The sequence below is a fragment of the Lepus europaeus genome, chromosome 13 (genome assembly GCF_033115175.1).
Source record: "Lepus europaeus isolate LE1 chromosome 13, mLepTim1.pri, whole genome shotgun sequence".
In the NCBI taxonomy this organism is placed as follows: Eukaryota; Metazoa; Chordata; class Mammalia; order Lagomorpha; family Leporidae; genus Lepus; species Lepus europaeus.
In genome coordinates this window covers 35201830-35218842 of record NC_084839.1, presented here as the reverse complement: position 1 = coordinate 35218842, position 17013 = coordinate 35201830, and the positions used below count along the sequence as shown (strand labels likewise).

Here is a 17013-nt window from a genome sequence, read left to right as displayed (position 1 = left end):
ATTTTATCAGATGCCTTTTCTGCATCTATTGAGGTGATCATTACGATTTTGGGTCTTCATTATGTTGATGTACTGTATCATCTTTTTTGATTTGTGTATGTTGGGCCATTCTTGCATCCCTGGGATGAATATCACTTGATCATGGTGAATAATGTTTTTAATGTGCTATTGGATTCAGTCTCCTGGCATTTTGTTGAGGATATTTGCATCTATGCTTCTCAAGCATACTGATCTATTGCGTGTGTGTGTGTGTGTGTGTGTGTCCTTGTCTATTTTTGGTATCAAGGTAATGTTGGGCTTATAGAGAGAGTTTAGAAGAGATCATTTTTATTCTATTTTTTGAATATTCTTTTTTTAAAGATTTATTTATTTTATTTAAAAGTCAGAGTTACACAGAGAGAGAGGCAGAAAGAGAGAGAGGTCTTCCATCTGATGGTTCACTCCCCAGTTGGCCACAACTGCTGGAACTGCGCAATCTGGAGCCAGGAGCTTTCTCTGTTCTCCCACATGGGTGCAGGGGCCCAAGGACTTGGACCCATCTTCTCTACTGCTTTCCCCAGGCCATAGCAGAGAGCTGGATCGGAAGAGAAGCAGCTGGGACTAGAACTAGCACCCATATGGGATGCCAGCGCTTCAGGCCAGGGCTTTAACATGCTGAGCCACAGTGCTGGCCCTTATTTTTTGAATATTCTAAGATTCTTTAAGTATTTGGTAGAATTCAGCAGTGAAACCATCAGATCCTGGGCTTTTCTTTGATTGGAGACTTTACTGATTCAATCTTGCCACTCATTATTGATCTGTTTAGGTGTTCTGTTTCTTTGTGATTCAATCTTAGTAAGAAATATGTGCTCAGGAATTTGGCTATTTTAATTTTTCTTTAAATTATTTTTTATTTTTTATTTTTGACAGGCAGAGTGGACAGTGAGAGAGAGAGACAGAGAGAAAGGTCTTCCTTTTGCCGTTGGTTCACCCTCCAATGGCTGCCACGGCCGGCGCGCTGCAGCCGGCGCACCGCGCTGATCCGATGGCAGGAGCCAGGTGCTTCTCCTGGTCTCCCATGGGGTGCAGGGCCCAAGTACTTGAGCCGCAGCGCCAGCTGAATTTGGCTATTTAAAAAAAAAAAAAAAGATTTATTTATTTATTTGAAAGGCATAGTTACAGAGAGGCAGAGAGAGAGAGGTCTTCCATCCTCTGGTTCACTTTCTAAACGACTGCAATGGCCGGATCTGGGTAGATCCAAAGCCAGGAGCCAGGAACTTCTGAGTCTCCACGCAGGTGCAGGAGCCCAAGGACTTGGATCATCTTCTGCCTGTTTTCACAGCCCTTAGTAGAGAGCTGGATTGGAAGTGAAGCAGCTAGTGCTAGAATCGGTGTCCATATGGGGTGCTGGCACTGCAGGCAGTGGCTTTACCCACTCAGACCCAGAGCTGGCCCCCTGGCTATTTATTCTATCAAATATTTTGCCATATAATTGTTCACAGTAATCTTTAACAGTCCTTTGTATTTCTGGGGTATCCATCATAATATTTCCCTTTCCCTCTTTGATTTTATTTATTTAAATCTTTTTTTCAGTGCCGGCGCCGTGGCTCACTTGGTTAATCCTCCACCTGCGGCGCTGGCATCCCATATGGGTACCGGCTTCTAGTCCTGGTTGCTCCTCTTCCAGTACAGCTCTCTGCTGTGGCCTGGGAAGGCAGTAGAGGATGGCCCAAGTGCTTGGGCTCCTGCACCCGCATGGGAGACCAGGAGGAAGCACCTGGCTCCTGGCTTTGGATCCGTGTAGCTCCGGCCATAGTGGCCATTTGGGGAGTGAACCAACGGAAGGAAGATCTTTCTCTCTGTCTCTCCCTCTCACTGTCTAACTCTATCTGTCAAAAAAAAAAAAATCTTTTTTTTCTTAGTCTTGCTAAAGGTTTGTCAATTTTATTATCTCGAAGCACCAGCTCTTCATTTCATCCATTTTTTATGTATTGTTTTTAGTCTCTATGTCATTTATTTGTGCTTTGTGTTTTATTATTTCTTCTCTTCTACTAGTTTTTGGATTTGATTTGCTCTTATTTTTCTAGTTCTTTGAGATACAGCAGTAAGTTATTTGACTTCTTTTCTGTTTTTTTGATGTAGGCATCAATTGCTTTGTCTGTCTCTTCTGCTTTTGCTGTATCCAGTGGGCTTTGGTCTGTTGTGTTCTCAATTTCATTCCTTTTTAACTCTATTATTATTTCCAAGCACTTAGTCCTATTTGTATAATCACTTTAACACTTGATCCTAACTATATGGTCACTTTACCACTTAATCCTATCCATTTGATCTCCATAACACTTAAGCTGCTATTTTTACCAGACAGCTTAAGGGAATTTGAGGTCCCATGGCAAGTTTTTAAACTGTGCCATTAGAAGTAAGTTGGTAGGAATGTATGCAGAACTATACTACTTTGCAGTTACTAACTTCATACATTTCACAATTACAACTTTAGGATCTTGGTAATTCTTTCCACTGTGCTGCCCTCCCACCCACACTATCACCCCCGCTTCCTCTTCCCTTTCTTATTCTCACTCTTATTTTTTACTTTATTCACATATGGTTAACTCTGTGTTAACTAAAGAGCTCAACAATTAGTATGAAAGAAAAAAAGATAAGGAAGATACTATAAAGGGGAAAAAAACAGAAATACAAAATAAAAAGCTGTTCCTCAACAGTCAAGAGAAGGGCTGATAAAAGTCATTGCTTCCAAAGTGTCAATTTCATTTCTACAGGTTGCCTTTTAGGTGCTTTATTAGTTATCACAGGTCAGGGAGAACATATGGTATTTGTCCCTTTGAGACTGGCTTATTTCACGAAGTATGATGCTTTCCAGTGTTATTCATTTTGTTGCAAATGACAGGATTTCTTTCTTTATTTCTTTTTTTACTGCTGTGTAGTATTCCATGTACATTTCCCATAATTTCTTTGTCCAGTTTTCAGTTGAAGGACATTTGGGTGATTCCGTGTCTTTGTTATTGTCAATTGAGCTGCAATAAACATGGAGGTACAGATAGCTCTTTCGTATGCTGTTTTCATTTCTCTTGGGTAGATTCCAAGGAGTGTGATGGCTGGGTCATATGGTAGGTCTATATTCATATTTCTGAGTATCTCCATATTGTCTTAGTGGCTTTACCAATTTACATTCGCACCAACAGTGTATTAAGGTATCCTTTTTCCCCCATCCTCTCCAGCGTTTGTTGTTTGTTGATTTCTGGATGAAAGCCATTCTAACTGAGGAGGTTTTTTGTTTTTGTTTGTGTTTTGTTTTGTTTTGTTTTTGCCAGGCAGAGTTAGACAATGAGAGAGACAGAGAGAGAGTTGTAGACAGTGAGAGAGAGACAGAGAAAGGTCTTCCTTCTGTTGGTTCACTCCCTCAATGGCTGCTACGGCTGGTGCTGCACCGATCTGAAGCCAAGAACCAGATGCTTCTTCCTGGTCTCCCATGTGGGTGCAGGGCCAAAGTCCTTGGGCCATCCTCCATTGCCCTCCCAGGCCACAGCAGAGAGCTGGACTGGAAGAGGAGCAACCAGGACTAGTACCAGTACCCTGACCGGGACTAGAACCCAGGGTGCCTGTGCCACAGGCAGAGGATTAGCCAAGTGAGCTGCAGCGCCAGCCTGGGGAGGTTTTGATTTGCATTTCTCTGATGGCTAATAATCCTGAGCATTTTTTCATGTATCTGTTGGCCATTTGGATTTCCTCTTTTGAAAAATGCCTGTTTAAGTCCTTTGCCCATTTCTTCACTGGGTTGTTTGTTTTGTTGTTGAGTTTCTTGATCTCTATATATTCTGGCTATTAATCCTTTATTGATTGTATAGTTTGCAGATATTTTCTCCCATTCCGTCAGTTGCCTCTTCACTTTGCTGATTGTTTCTTTTGCAGTATAAAAGCTTCTCAGTTTGATGTAATCTCATTTGTGGATTTTGGCTTTGATTGTCTGTGCCTCTGGGGTCTTTAACAAGAACTCTTTGTTTATGCTAATGTCTTGTAGGGTATTGTGATGCCTCCAGCTTTGTGGTTTTTGTTGTTGTTGTTGTTGTTTTGACAGGCAGAGTGGATAGTGAGAGAGAGAGACAGAGAGAAAGGTCTTCCCTTTTGCCGCTGGTTCACCCTCCAATGGCCGCTGCGGCCAGCGCATCTCGCTGATCCGAAGCCAGGAGCCAGGCGCTTCTCCCGGTCTCCCATGCGGGTGCAGGGCCCAAGGACCTGGGCTATCCTCCACTGCCTTCCTGGGCCACAGCAGAGAGCTGGCCTGGAAGAGGGGCAACCGGGATAGAATCCGGCGCCCAAACCGGGACTAGAACCTGGTGTGCTGGCACCACAAGGCGGAGGATTAGCCTGTTAAGCCATGGCGCCGGCCTCCAGCTTTGTTTTTGTTATATAAGATTGCTTTAGCTATTCAGAGTCCCCTGTGTTTCCATATGAATTTCAACATCATTTTTTCTATATCCGAGAAGAATGTCTTTGGTATTTTGATTGGTATTGCATTGAATCTGTAAATTGCTTTCAGTAGTATGGATGTTTTGATGATATTGATTTTTCCAATCCATGAACATAGAAGATTTTTCCATTTTGTTTTGTATCTTATTCTATTTCTTTCTTTAATGTTTTGTAATTCATGTGGTATAGAGATCTTTGACATTCTTGGTTAAATTTATTCCATGGTATTTATTTTCTTTAGTAGCTATTGTGAATGGGATTGATCAGCTATGGCATGCCATCTGTGTATACAAAGGCTATTTATTTTTGTGTGTTGCTTTTATATCCTGCTACATTTCCAAACTCTTCTATGAGTTTTAACAGTTTTAGGTGCAGTCTTTTGGATCCCCTCTATATGGGATTATGTCATCTGCAATTAGGGATTATTTGACTTCCCCCTTCCCAATTTCAACCCCTTTGATTCCTTTTTCTTGTATAATGGTTCTGGCTAAAACTTCCAGGACTATCTTGAAAACAGTGGTGAGAATGGGCATCCCTGTCTGATTCCTGATCTCAGTGGGAGTGCTTCCAACTTTTCCCCTTTCAATAGGATGCTGGCTGTGAGTTTGTTATAAATTGCTTTGATTGTGTTGAGAAATGTTCCTCCCATACCCAATTTGCTTAGAGTTATCATCATGAAAGGGTGTTGTATTTTATCAAATGCTTTATTTGCATCTATTGAGATAATCATGGTTTTTGTTCTTCAGTTTGTTAATGTAATGTATCACATTGACCTGTGAATGTTGAACCATCCCTGCATACCAGGGATAAATCCCACTTGGTCCAGGTGAATGATCTTTCTGATGTGCTGTTGGATTCGATTGGCTAGTATTTTATTGAGGATTTTTATGTCTATGTTCATCAGGGAGATTGGTCTGTAGTTCTCTTTCTCTGTTGTATCTTTTTCAAATTTAGGAATTAAAGTGATACTGACTTCACAGAAAGATTTTTAAAGGATTTATCCCTCTCAATTGTTTTGAATAGCTTGGGAAGAATTGGAGTTAGTTCATTAAATGTTTGGTAGAATTCAGCAGTGAGGCCTTCGGTTCTGGGGTTTTCTTTGTTGGGAGGATCTTTATTACTCATTTGAGTTCTGTCTTGGTTATTGGTCTGTTTAGGTTTTCTGTGTCTTCATGGCTCAATTTAGGTAGGTCATATGTGCCCAGGAATCTATCCATTTCTTCTAGGTTTCCTTTTTTTTTTTTTTTTTTTTTTAATTTTTGACAGGCAGAGTGGACAGTGAGAGAGAGAGACAGAGAGAAAGGTCTTCCTTTTGCTGTTGGTTCACCCTCCAATGGCCGCCGCGGTTAGCGCGCTGCGGCCGGCGCACCGCGCTGATCTGATGGCAGGAGCCAGGTGCTTCTCCTGGTCTCCCATGGGGTGCAGGGCCCAACACCTGGGCCATCCTCCACTGCACTCCCTGGCCACAGCAGAGAGCTGGACTGGAAGAGGGGCAACCGGGACAGGATCGGTGCCCTGACCGGGACTAGAACCCGGTGTGCCGGCGCCGCAAGGCGGAGGATTAGCCTAGCGAGCCGCGGCGCCGGCCTAGGTTTCCTATTTTGTTAGCATATAGGTCTTTGTAGTAATTTCTGGTGATTCTTTTATTTCTGTGGTGTCTTGTTGTTACATTTCCTTTTTCTTTTTCTTTTATTTTTTAAAATATTTATTTTATTTATTTAAATGACAGAGTTAGAGAGGTAGAGATAGAGAGAAAGGTCTTCCATCCGCTGATTCACTCCCCAGATGGCCACAACAACCGGAGCTGCGCCAATCCAAAGCCAGGAGCCAGGAGCTTCTTCCAGGTCTTCCACATGGGTACAGGGGCCCAAGGACTTGGGCCATCTTCTACTGCTTTCCTAGGCCATAACAGAGAGCTGGATCAGAAGAGGAGCAGCTGGGGCTAGAACTGGTGCTCATATGGGATATGGGATGCTGGCACTTCAGGCCAGGGCTTTAACACACTACAGCACAGCGATGGCCCCCACATTTCCTTTTTCATCTCTAATTTTATTAATTTGGATCTTCTTGCTCCTTGTTTTGGTTAGTTAGGCCAATGTTGTGTTGATTTTATTTATTTTTTCAAAAAACCAGCTCTTCATTTTGCTGATCTTTTGTATTGTTTCATTGGTTTCAACTTTGTTTATTTCTTCTCTAATTTTAATTATTTTTTTCCTCCTACTAGTTTTGGGTTTGGTTTGCTGTTGTTTTTCTAGGCCCTTGAGATGCATTGATAGCTCATTTATTTGGTGCCTTTTCAATTTCTTGATGTAGGCTCCAATTGCTATAAACTTTCCTCTTAACACTGCTTTTGCTGTATCCCATAAGTTTTCATATGTTGTATTGTCATCTTCATTTGCTTATTTCTCTTTTGATTTCTTCGATGATCCACTGTTCATTCAGAGGCATGTTGTTCAGGCTCCATGTGTTTGCATATGTTCTGGGGATTCCTCAGTTGTTGATTACCAACTTCATTCCATTGTAATCAGAGAAGATGCATGGTATGATTTTGATTTTTTTGAATTTGCTGAGACTTGCTTTATGACCTAGCATGTGGTCAATCCTAGAGAAAGTTCCATACACTGGTGAGAAGAATGTATGTTATGTAATTGTAGCATGGAAAGCTGATATCTGTTAGGTCCATTTGGTCTATAGTGTTGGTTAACTCTGTTATTCCCTCGCTGATTTTCTGTCTGGTTGATCTGTCCATTGCTGAAAGTTCTCTAGTGGCTTCCTATTAAGAATAAAGTCCGAAGTTCTTCTCAAAGCTGACATGATTTATGTTCTCTGACCTCGTGTCCTTCCCTCAATCCACCGTAGGCCTAGCGGACTCCCTACTGTTCATTCAGCCCAGTACGATGAGGACATGCTAACCTTAGAGCCTTTGCACTCTTTATTGCTTGTACTTCAGATGTTCTTGGCCATTATCTCAGTTTGTTTAGATGCCTGCTCTAATGTGATTTCAGAGAGGTCTTACCATTCTGTGTAAAATAATAGTCTGAGGGTTGTTGTTTTTCCTGATAGCACTTACATGATGTTGTCTATTTGTTTATTGTCTGAATTATTCTCTAGATGGTAATTTTATAAGGCAGGAATTTAGTCTTTGCTCTTTTATCTCAAGGATCTGGCACATAATAAACACTCAATAAATATTTGTAGAATGAGTAAATAGAATGGATTTTCTTTCTTGCATAAGGCACTTATTCAGCCATCAGTCATTCATTCCACAAATACATATGACAGACACTATGTTGGCGGTAAAATAGAAATTAGACATAGTCTTTGCCTTCAAAGACTTTTTGGGGAGTAGGAAGGGGGAAATAGGCATAAACACAATACAGATGTGTAATCATGGAAAGCTTTATCTCTTTTAAAAATTATTTTATTTTTAGGGGAAGGCATTTGACCTATGGGTTAAGCCACTGGTTAGGAAATCCATGTCCCACATCAGAGCACCTGGGTTTAATTTCTGGCTTGAGCTCTTGATTCCAGCTTCTTGCTAATGAGAATTCTGGGAGGCAGCCGTGATGGTTCAACTAGTCCCAGCTCATATAGTCCCAGCTTTGGCCCCTCTCTGTTGTGGGCATTTGGAGAGTGAATCAGCAGACAGGAGCTCTTTCTGTTATTCTGTTTTTCTGTCTTTCTGCCTTTGCCCAAAGGAAAAAAAAAAAAACAAAACATTTTTTTAAACTTAAAAAAAAAAACCTTCTTTTATTTAAAAAATGTTTTTGATTGACATGCCATATTTGTATATCTTTATGGGGTACTGTGTAAGTATTTCAGCCCCTAATTAGTATATATCAGTTAAACCAGGCAACTAACCTTTCCATTTCCATGTCTTTTTTCTTTGCATTTGTCAATATTTTCTGTAGTTAACATAGCTTTTCTTGTTTACTTGATTCATCTTTTCCTATCGTTTTAGTTTTTATTTATTTGTGTCTGAATTTAAGTCCTTTTCCTATATGTAGCATACAGCTAGATTGTGTTTTTTTTTAAATCCATACTGACAGTCTCTGTCTTTTGACTGGATTAACTAATCTAGTCACTTTTATTGTTATTATTGATATAGCAGGAGTTATATCTGTCATTCAGTTCAACTTTCTTTTGTCTATATATCTCATATCTATTTGTACCTCTGCTCCTGCTTTGCTGTTTTCTTTTGTAGCTAGACATTAAATGAATTTTTTCTAATGTACTGTTTTTAGTTATTGCTCTTGAGTTCATCATATACATTTTATGAGAATCAGCTTCAGATTTATCATAACCTGATATCTAGAAGCATTATTCCTATGTAGCTATGATCCCCAATTTTTATGGTATTCTTATTATATACATATTTATTAATGTTACAAATTCAGCAATACATTGTTTAAATTTTTTCTTTTCTATCCATAGTTGTTTTCTTAGCAATACAACTATGCTACCATCCATTTTGTGTTGGTATTGGCAAATATATTATGTTACATTTCTATAGGTTGTAGGTCCAACAGTACATCATATTTATTATTTTATACAATTGCTTTTTAAATTGTTTAAGAAGAAACTTATAGGGGCTGGTGCTGTGGCATAATGGATAAATCTGCCAGCTGCAATGCTGGCATCCCTTTTGGGTGCCAGTTCAAGTACCAGTTGCTCCACTTCCAGTGCAGCTCGCTGCTAATGCACCTGGGGAGGAAGTAAAGATGGCCCAAATACTTGGACCCCTGCACCCATCTAGGAGACCTGGATAAAGCACCTTTGTCCTGGCTTCAGCCTGGTGCAGCCCTGGCTGTTGGGGCCATTTGGGAAGTGAACCAGCCGATAGAAGATCTCTCTCTCTCTCTCTTCCTCTCCCTCCTTCCTCCCTCCCTCCCTCTCCCCCCATTCTCTGCCTCTGTCTTCCATCTCTGTAACTCTGCCTTTCAAATAAATAAATAAATAAGGGGCTGGCACCTTGGCGCAGTAGGTTAATCCTCTGCCTGCAGTGCCGGCATCCCATATGGGCACTGGTTCTAGTCCCGGCTACTCCTCTTCCAATCCAGCTCTCTGCTATGACCTGGGAAAGCAGTAGAAGATGGCCCAAGTCCTTAGGTCCCTGCACCTGCATGGGAGACCAGGTGGAAGCACCTGGCTCCTGGCTTCAGATCGGCTCAGCTCCAGCTGTTGTGGCCATTTGGAGAGTGAACCAACAGAAGGAAGACCTTTCTCTCTGTCTCTTCCTCTCACTGTCTGTAACTCTACCTCTCAAATAAATAAATAAAACATTTTTTAAAATAAATCTTTTTTTAAAGCAGAAAAAAATTATATTGGTTTGTTAATACATAATTACCTTTACCAGTGGTGTGTGTGTGTGTGTAGATGTGAATTACCCATCTGGGGACACTTGCTCCAGCTTGAAAAACTTTCATTATTATTTCTTGGGAGGAAAGTCTGCTGTGAACAAATTCTCAGGTTTGTTTACATGGGAAAGTTTTTATTTCACCTTCATTTTTGAATGATAGTTTTTTAAAGACATAGGATTTTGGTCAATTGATTTTTATTTGCATGATTTAAATACACATGTCATTACTTTCTTTTTTATTGTCCTTCAAAATTTTTATTAATAAATATAAAGAAAACAGATTTCATGAATTTCCTAGGAACAGTTCTAAGAGTATAACCATACTTCTTTTCTCCCCTCTCTTTTCCTCAGTGCCTCTCCTTCATTCCTTTCTTTGTTTTTTTTTTCTTTAATTTTTGCAAAGATACAATGTCAGTACACTCTATAACCACAGTCTTAATTCATCACTAACCATAATATTCAACAAGTAAAAAGTAGGAAGGCCACAGTTCCACAGGAGTATAAACAAGGACTAAAAACAACAATCATATCACAAGATGTCAGTTTCATTCCTATACATTTTTTTGTATTTTATATTAACTGCCAGATATCATAGAAAATATGTTTTGTCTTGTTGGAACTGGATTATTTCACTAAGCATAATGGTTTCCAGTTGCATCCATTTTGTTACGAAAGACAGGATTTCATTCTCTTTTATGGCTGAATAGTTTTCCATTGTGTGTATATATATATACTACTGTTTTTATCCTGAGTAGTTTTATGGTTGAGTAGTTTTCCATTGTGTATATTCACCACATTTTTATCCACTCGTCAGCTGACAGAAATCTGGGTTGATTCCATATCTTAGCTATTGTGAATTGTGCACAATAAATAAATAAACATGGGGTACAGATAACTCTTTCATATAATGATTTTGTTTTGTTTGGGTAAATTCCCAGGAGTGGGATGGCTGGGTCATATGGCAGATATATTTTCAGAATTCAGAAGAATGTCTGTACTGTCTTCCATAATGGTTGTACTAGTTTACATTCCTACCAACAGTGTGTTAGGGTACCTTTTCCCCCACATCCTTGCCAGCATTTATTGTGTTTTGATTTTTGGATGATAGCCGTTCTTCCTGGGATGAGGTAAAACCTCATTGTGATTTTAATTTCATTTCCCTGGTGTTTGGTTATCCTGAGCATTTTTCATGTTTCTGTTGGCCATTTGAATTTTATTCTTTAAAAAATGTATGTTCATGTCCTTTGCCCATTTCTTAACTAGATTGTTTGTTTTGTTGTTATTGAGTTTCCTGAGCTCTTCATAGATCCTGGCTATTAATCCAGCTGTCCTGTGGGAATGCAGTTACTCCACCTTTGTTCTGTTATCTTCCCATGGTCAAAATCAGCACATCTTTTCCCCAGGTAGCCAATTTGGATCCCTATTTTTCCTCCGGTCACATGTCATTACCTTCTGATCTCTTTTGTGAGAAGTCAGTGGAGAAATCAGTTATTAGTCTTACTGAGGTTCCTCTTATAAGTAATGAATCATTTTTCTCTTAACTGCTTTTAAGATTTTCTCCTTGTTTTTGACCTTCTCATTTTTATTACATGTGTCTGTTTGTTGATTTTGTTGTGTTTGTCCTAACTGTATTATGGGGATGGGGATCCCCAAATTATGTTGTGGGGATCCTGAGCTATGGCTGGGCCCAGAGAGCCTCAGCTAGACTTAGTCCATGTTCTTGTATTCCTGCATTTAAGAGTACAATTGAGAGACATAGGAAAATGTGAATAGAAGAGCAGGCTTTATTGAAAGGCAAAAAGAGATAGTATACACTCAGATGTGAAAGTGGGCAACCTCAAGAGAGAGCATTAATCTCCAAACCATGCTGGGGTCTTCCATTTATAGGGTAGGGGTAGTATTCAAGACGTGGCCTGATAGAAGAGCCAAAGGATTGGACCCATAGGATTTGGGGTAGGGCTGCAGGGCATGTGGTAATCTCCAAGAATTTGTCATGGCACTTGGTGCCTAATGTAAGGTGAGGCTTTGCCGCAGCGTAAGGAGTGGGTGCGTTGAATTGCCATGGAAGGTGAGGGAATTAGGGTGGTACACATGCTTGGGTGTTAAACATCTTTAGCTTCTTATCCCTTCTATTTTTTTAAAGTTTTTATTTAATGAATGCATTTTTTCATAGATAGAACTTTAGGAATATAGTGGTTCTTTCCCCCATACCTATCCTCTCACCCCAACTCCCATCCTACCTCACTCTCCCTCTCCCATCTCCTTCTTCATTATGGTTCATTTTTAGTTTGATTTTATATACAGAGGACCAACTCCATGTTAAGCATGGATTTCAACAGTTTGCACCCATGAATACACACAACATATAGAGTACAGTTTGAGAACAAGATTTGCAGTCAATTCTCATTATACAACTCATTAAGGACGGAGGTCCTATGTGGGGAATAAGTGCACAGTGATTTCTGTTGTTCTTTAACAATTAACACTCTTATTTATGATGTCAGTGTGATCACCTGAGGCTCTTGCCATGGGCTGCCAAGGCTATGGAAGCCTTTTGTGACCACAGATTCAATCGGTATTTGGACACGGCCATAAGCAAAGTGGGTGTTCTTTCCTCCCTTCAGAGAAGAGTACCTCCTTCTTTGATGACCCTTTCTTTCCACTGAGACCTCACAGAGATCCTCCGTGTGGTTTATCCCTTCTTGACTCCTTACCTTGCCCAGATCAGTTGGAGTCCACTGAACTTGGATTTGTAGGATATTGTTTTTCAATAAATCAGAAATTTTCTGCCATTATATCTTTAAACATTGTTTCTACTCCTTCTTTCTCCTCTTCTTCTAATATCCCTATTGAATGTTGTTGATGAGCTTGATGGCGTCCCACAACTCTAACACTCTGTTCATTTTTCTTCATTTTTTTCTCACTGTTCTTCAGCTTGCATAATCAATGTCAATCTCTTTTTTAAAAAAGATTTTATTTATTTATTTATTTATTTGAGAGGTAGAGTTACAGACAGTGAGAGGGAGAGAGAGAGAGAGAAAGGTCTTCCATCCGCTGGTTACTCCCCAACTGGGCGCAACAGGCGGAGCTGAGCCAATCTGAAGCCAGGCACCAGGAGCTTCCTCCGGGTCTCCCACATGGGTGCAGGGGCCCAAGGACTTGGGCCATCTTCTACTGCCTTCCCAGGTCACAGTAGAGAGCTGGATCGGAAGTGGAACAGCCGGGACTAGAACTGGCACCCATGTGGGATGCTGGCGCTGCAGGCAAAGGATAAACCTACTGCACCACAGCACCGGCCTAATGTCAATCTCTTTTCAAGTTCACTGGTTGTTTTGTTTTTTGGGCAAGCACTGCCTGGTATCCAATCCTTGGCTTTGCCTCAAGAATAAATTCAGGAGCAAATTGGAGAACAGCAAATAGCAAACAGCAAACATTTTATTGAGAAAGCAAAGATATACATTCCACAGTCAGAGTAGGGGCTCATGAGGAGGAGAGTGGCTCTGTCTCTGAGCTGTGTTTAACAACATATGGGTCGTTTAATGAAAGGGGTGGTACATTCTAATAAAGGGGAGGGAATACTCATGGATTTTCTGGGAAGTAGCTAGAGACCCCCCAGAATCCGGTTGCTGCCCCTTTTTGCCCCTTTTATGATCTGATGTTTCCTGTGTCATTTAGCATGCTAATTTATTACACTGAGTATGTAATGAGCTGTATGTTGATCTCTGTCAACCTTGACCTAAACCAGTGTACTCCTGGAACAGACAGGGAATCTGTTTATCTTCAGAGCAAGAGATCCCAAACCCATATCTTGTAAGCCTTAGTAATGGGAACAACTCCCCGAGGTAGGTCAAGTACTCCTTCCACCTTGTCTCAGCTTCATACTCACTATGGAGCTCCTCTAGTGAATTCTTAAAATTGTAGGTGTTATACTTATCAACTCCAGAATTCCCATTTGGTTCCTTTTTCTTTCTTTCTTTCTTTTCTTTTTTTTTTTTTTTTTTTTTTTTTTTTTTTTTTTTTGACAGGCAGAGTGGACAGTGAGAGAGAGACAGAGAGAAAGGTCTTCCTTTTCCATTGGTTCACCCTCCAATGGCCGTCGCAGCCGGTGTGCTGCGGCCGGTGCACCATGCTGATCCAATGGCAGAAGCCAGGTGCTTCTCCTGGTCTCCCATGGGGTGCAGGGCCCAAGCACTTGGGCCATCCTGCACTGCACTCCCGGGCCACAGTAGAGAGCTGGCCTGGAAGAGGGGCAACTGGGACAGACTCCGGCGCCCCGACCGGGACTAGAACCCTGTGTGCCGGCGCCGCAAGGCAGAGGATTAGCCTACTGAGCCATGGCCCAGCCCCTTTTTTCTATATTTTTAATATCTTTATTGATATTCCCAATTTGATATGACATTGTCATCAGACCTTCTTTTACTCCTTTAATCATGCTTTTTAAAATTTCTGTGAACATATTTTTTTTTTAAAAGATTCATTTATTTATATGAAAGAGTTACAGAGAGAGAGAAGGAGAGGCAGAGAGAGGGAGGTCTTCTATCTGCTAGTTCACTTCCCAAATGGCAACAATGGCTGGAGCTGCGGCCGATCTGAAGCCAGGAGCCAGGAGCTTCTCTGGGTCTCCTATGTGGGTTCAGGGGTCCAAGGACTTGGGCCATCTTCCACTGCTTTCCCTGGCCATAGCAGAGAGCTGGATTAGAAGTGGAGCAATTGGGACTCAAACCGGCGCCCATGTGGGATGCTGGCACTGCAGGCAGTGGCTGTACCCACTAAGCCACAGCACTGGCCCCAAACATATTTATAAGTGGCTATTTTGACATTTTTTTTCTGTTAAATCTGACATCAGCTGGCAATCACAGGCAGTTTGTGTGGGGTCACACTTGTGTGTTTCTTTGTCTGCCTTATAACTGTTTGTTGGAAATCAGTATTTTAGATAATATGTTGTAACAACTCTGAGTACTGGTTCTCCCCACTCCAGGCCGTGTGATTAGCATTTGCTTGTTTAATTTCTAGTGACTAGCTGGGTTATTTTAGTGAAGTCAGTTTCCCTCTCAGGAAGGATCAATTCTGAGATTGCCCACAGTCACCTGTGATAACAGTAGTTTTGGCCCGGGGCCCCTTTTCTTCCTTGTACCACACGCAGTGTTAGACACCACTAATTGCCAGCTGATTGTAAATTCCTCCAAATAGTGTCTTATTTGAAACAGTAGTTTCCAGGGTTGTGTTTGATACTTGTTCTACTTCACAGTAGCCTGATTCTTTGGATTTTTCTTCCTTTCTTTTTTTTTTTTTTTAATTTATTTATTTTTTATTTCATAAATGTGAATTTACAAAGTGCAGCTTTTGTATTGTTGTGGCTCCCCCCGCCCCAACCTCCCTTCCTCCTGTGGCCCTCCCCTCTCCCATCCCATCCTTTATCGAGTTTCATTTTCAATTACCTTCATATACTGAAGATCAACTTAGTATATACTAAGCAAGGATTTCAACAGGCTGCAATCACACAACCGCACAAGGTATAGGGTACTGTTCGATTAGTAATGTTTTGAAGTTTCATAGTAAAACACATTAAGGACAGAGATCCTACATGGGGAGCATGTACCCAGTGACTCCCGTTGTTGATTTAACAATTGGCATTCACAAATAAGAGTGCCAATTGTTAAATCAACAACGGATTTTTCTTCCTTTCTATCTCTACCTCCCTCCCTGCCTTTCTCTCTCTCTCTCTCTCTCTCTCTCAAGATTTATTTATTAATTTGAAAGGCAGACTTAGAGAGAGAGGGAGAGACAGAGATAGAGATCTCCCATCTTCTGGTTCACTTCCCAAATGGTTGCAATTACCTGATCTGGTTTAGGTCAAAACCAGGAGCCAGCAGTCCAGCTCTCTGCTGTGGCCCGGGAAGGCAATGGAGGATGGCCCAGGTCCTTGGGCTCTGCTCCTGCATGGGGGACAAGGAGGACACACCTGGCTCCTGGCTTCAGATCGGCGCAGCACACCAGCCATAGTGGCCAGTTGGGGGGTGAACCAACGGAAAAAGGAAGACCTTTCTCTGTCTCTCTCTCTCACTGTCTAACTCTATCTGTCAAAACCAACCAACCAACCAACCAGGAGCCAGGAAGTCTATCAGGGTCTCCCATGTGGGTGACAGGGGCCAAGCACTCAGACCATCTTCTGCTGTTTCCCCAGGCATATTAACAGGGAGCTGGATTGGAAGTGGAGCACCCAGGACTCAAACCTATGTTCATATGGGATGCCAGTGTTGCAGGGAGGTGCCATGAAATTTTGGTTTTCTAAACTTGCAAACTGATTGGCCCACAGTCTAAACTGTCTCATCATTAGATCCTTTAATTTCCTTTTCACTACAACCACACTGTTCTTGAAAGCACCTTTAGGTTGTTATTTTGTTTTGTTTTGTTTTATTTTCTTGTTTTTATTTATTTATTTATTTTTTTAGATTTTTATTTGTTTATTTGACAGGTAGAGTTACAGAGAGAGAGAGAGAGAGAGAAAGGTCTTCCTTCCGTTGGTTCACTCCCCAAATGGCCACGGCTGGAGCTACACCAATCCGAAGCCAAGAGCCAGGAGCCTCTTTCCTGGTCTCCCATGTGGGTGCAGGGGCCCAAGCACTTGGGCCATCCTCCACTGCCCTCCCGGACAGCAGCAGAGAGCTGGACTGGAAGAGGAGCAGCCGGGACTAGAACTCGGCGCCCATATGGGATGCCAGCGCCGCAGGTGGAGGATTAACCTAGTGAGCCACGGCGCTGGCCCCTTAATTTATTTATTTGAGAGACAGAGGGAGACAGACAGACATGGGAGAGAGAGCTCCTTTTTGCTTTTTCATTTCCTGTCTGCAAATGCCTGGAGCTGGACTGGATCAAAGCCAGTACTTGAAACATCGCTGCTACTTCCCAAGATCTGCATTAGCAAGGAGCTAATTCTCCAATATGGAATATGGGCATCTCTACCCTCATCTTAATTGCTAGACCAAATGCCCAACCCTTTAATTTATTATGTACTTACTTATTTTGCAATTAGGTTTGAACTTTTCCGTGCCCTATTGCAAGTGGAGTCACAGCCTTTAGAAAGAGATTAGAAGCTGTCTGTTTTATCACCTGTTTCTCCACCCCAGAAAATCTTTGAGTTAGGGCTATTTAGTGATACAGCATATGGCAATTTAGATTTTGTTTACCAAGTT

The 17013-nt window shown here is 41.4% G+C and overlaps 1 protein-coding gene across 1 annotated transcript in view; it reads left to right on the top strand.

Annotated features, from left to right (window-relative positions):
* The window catches only part of DHX57 (DExH-box helicase 57), a 72320-nt gene that overhangs the window by 1281 nt on the left and 54026 nt on the right, over positions 1–17013 (top strand). The window lies entirely within an intron of this gene.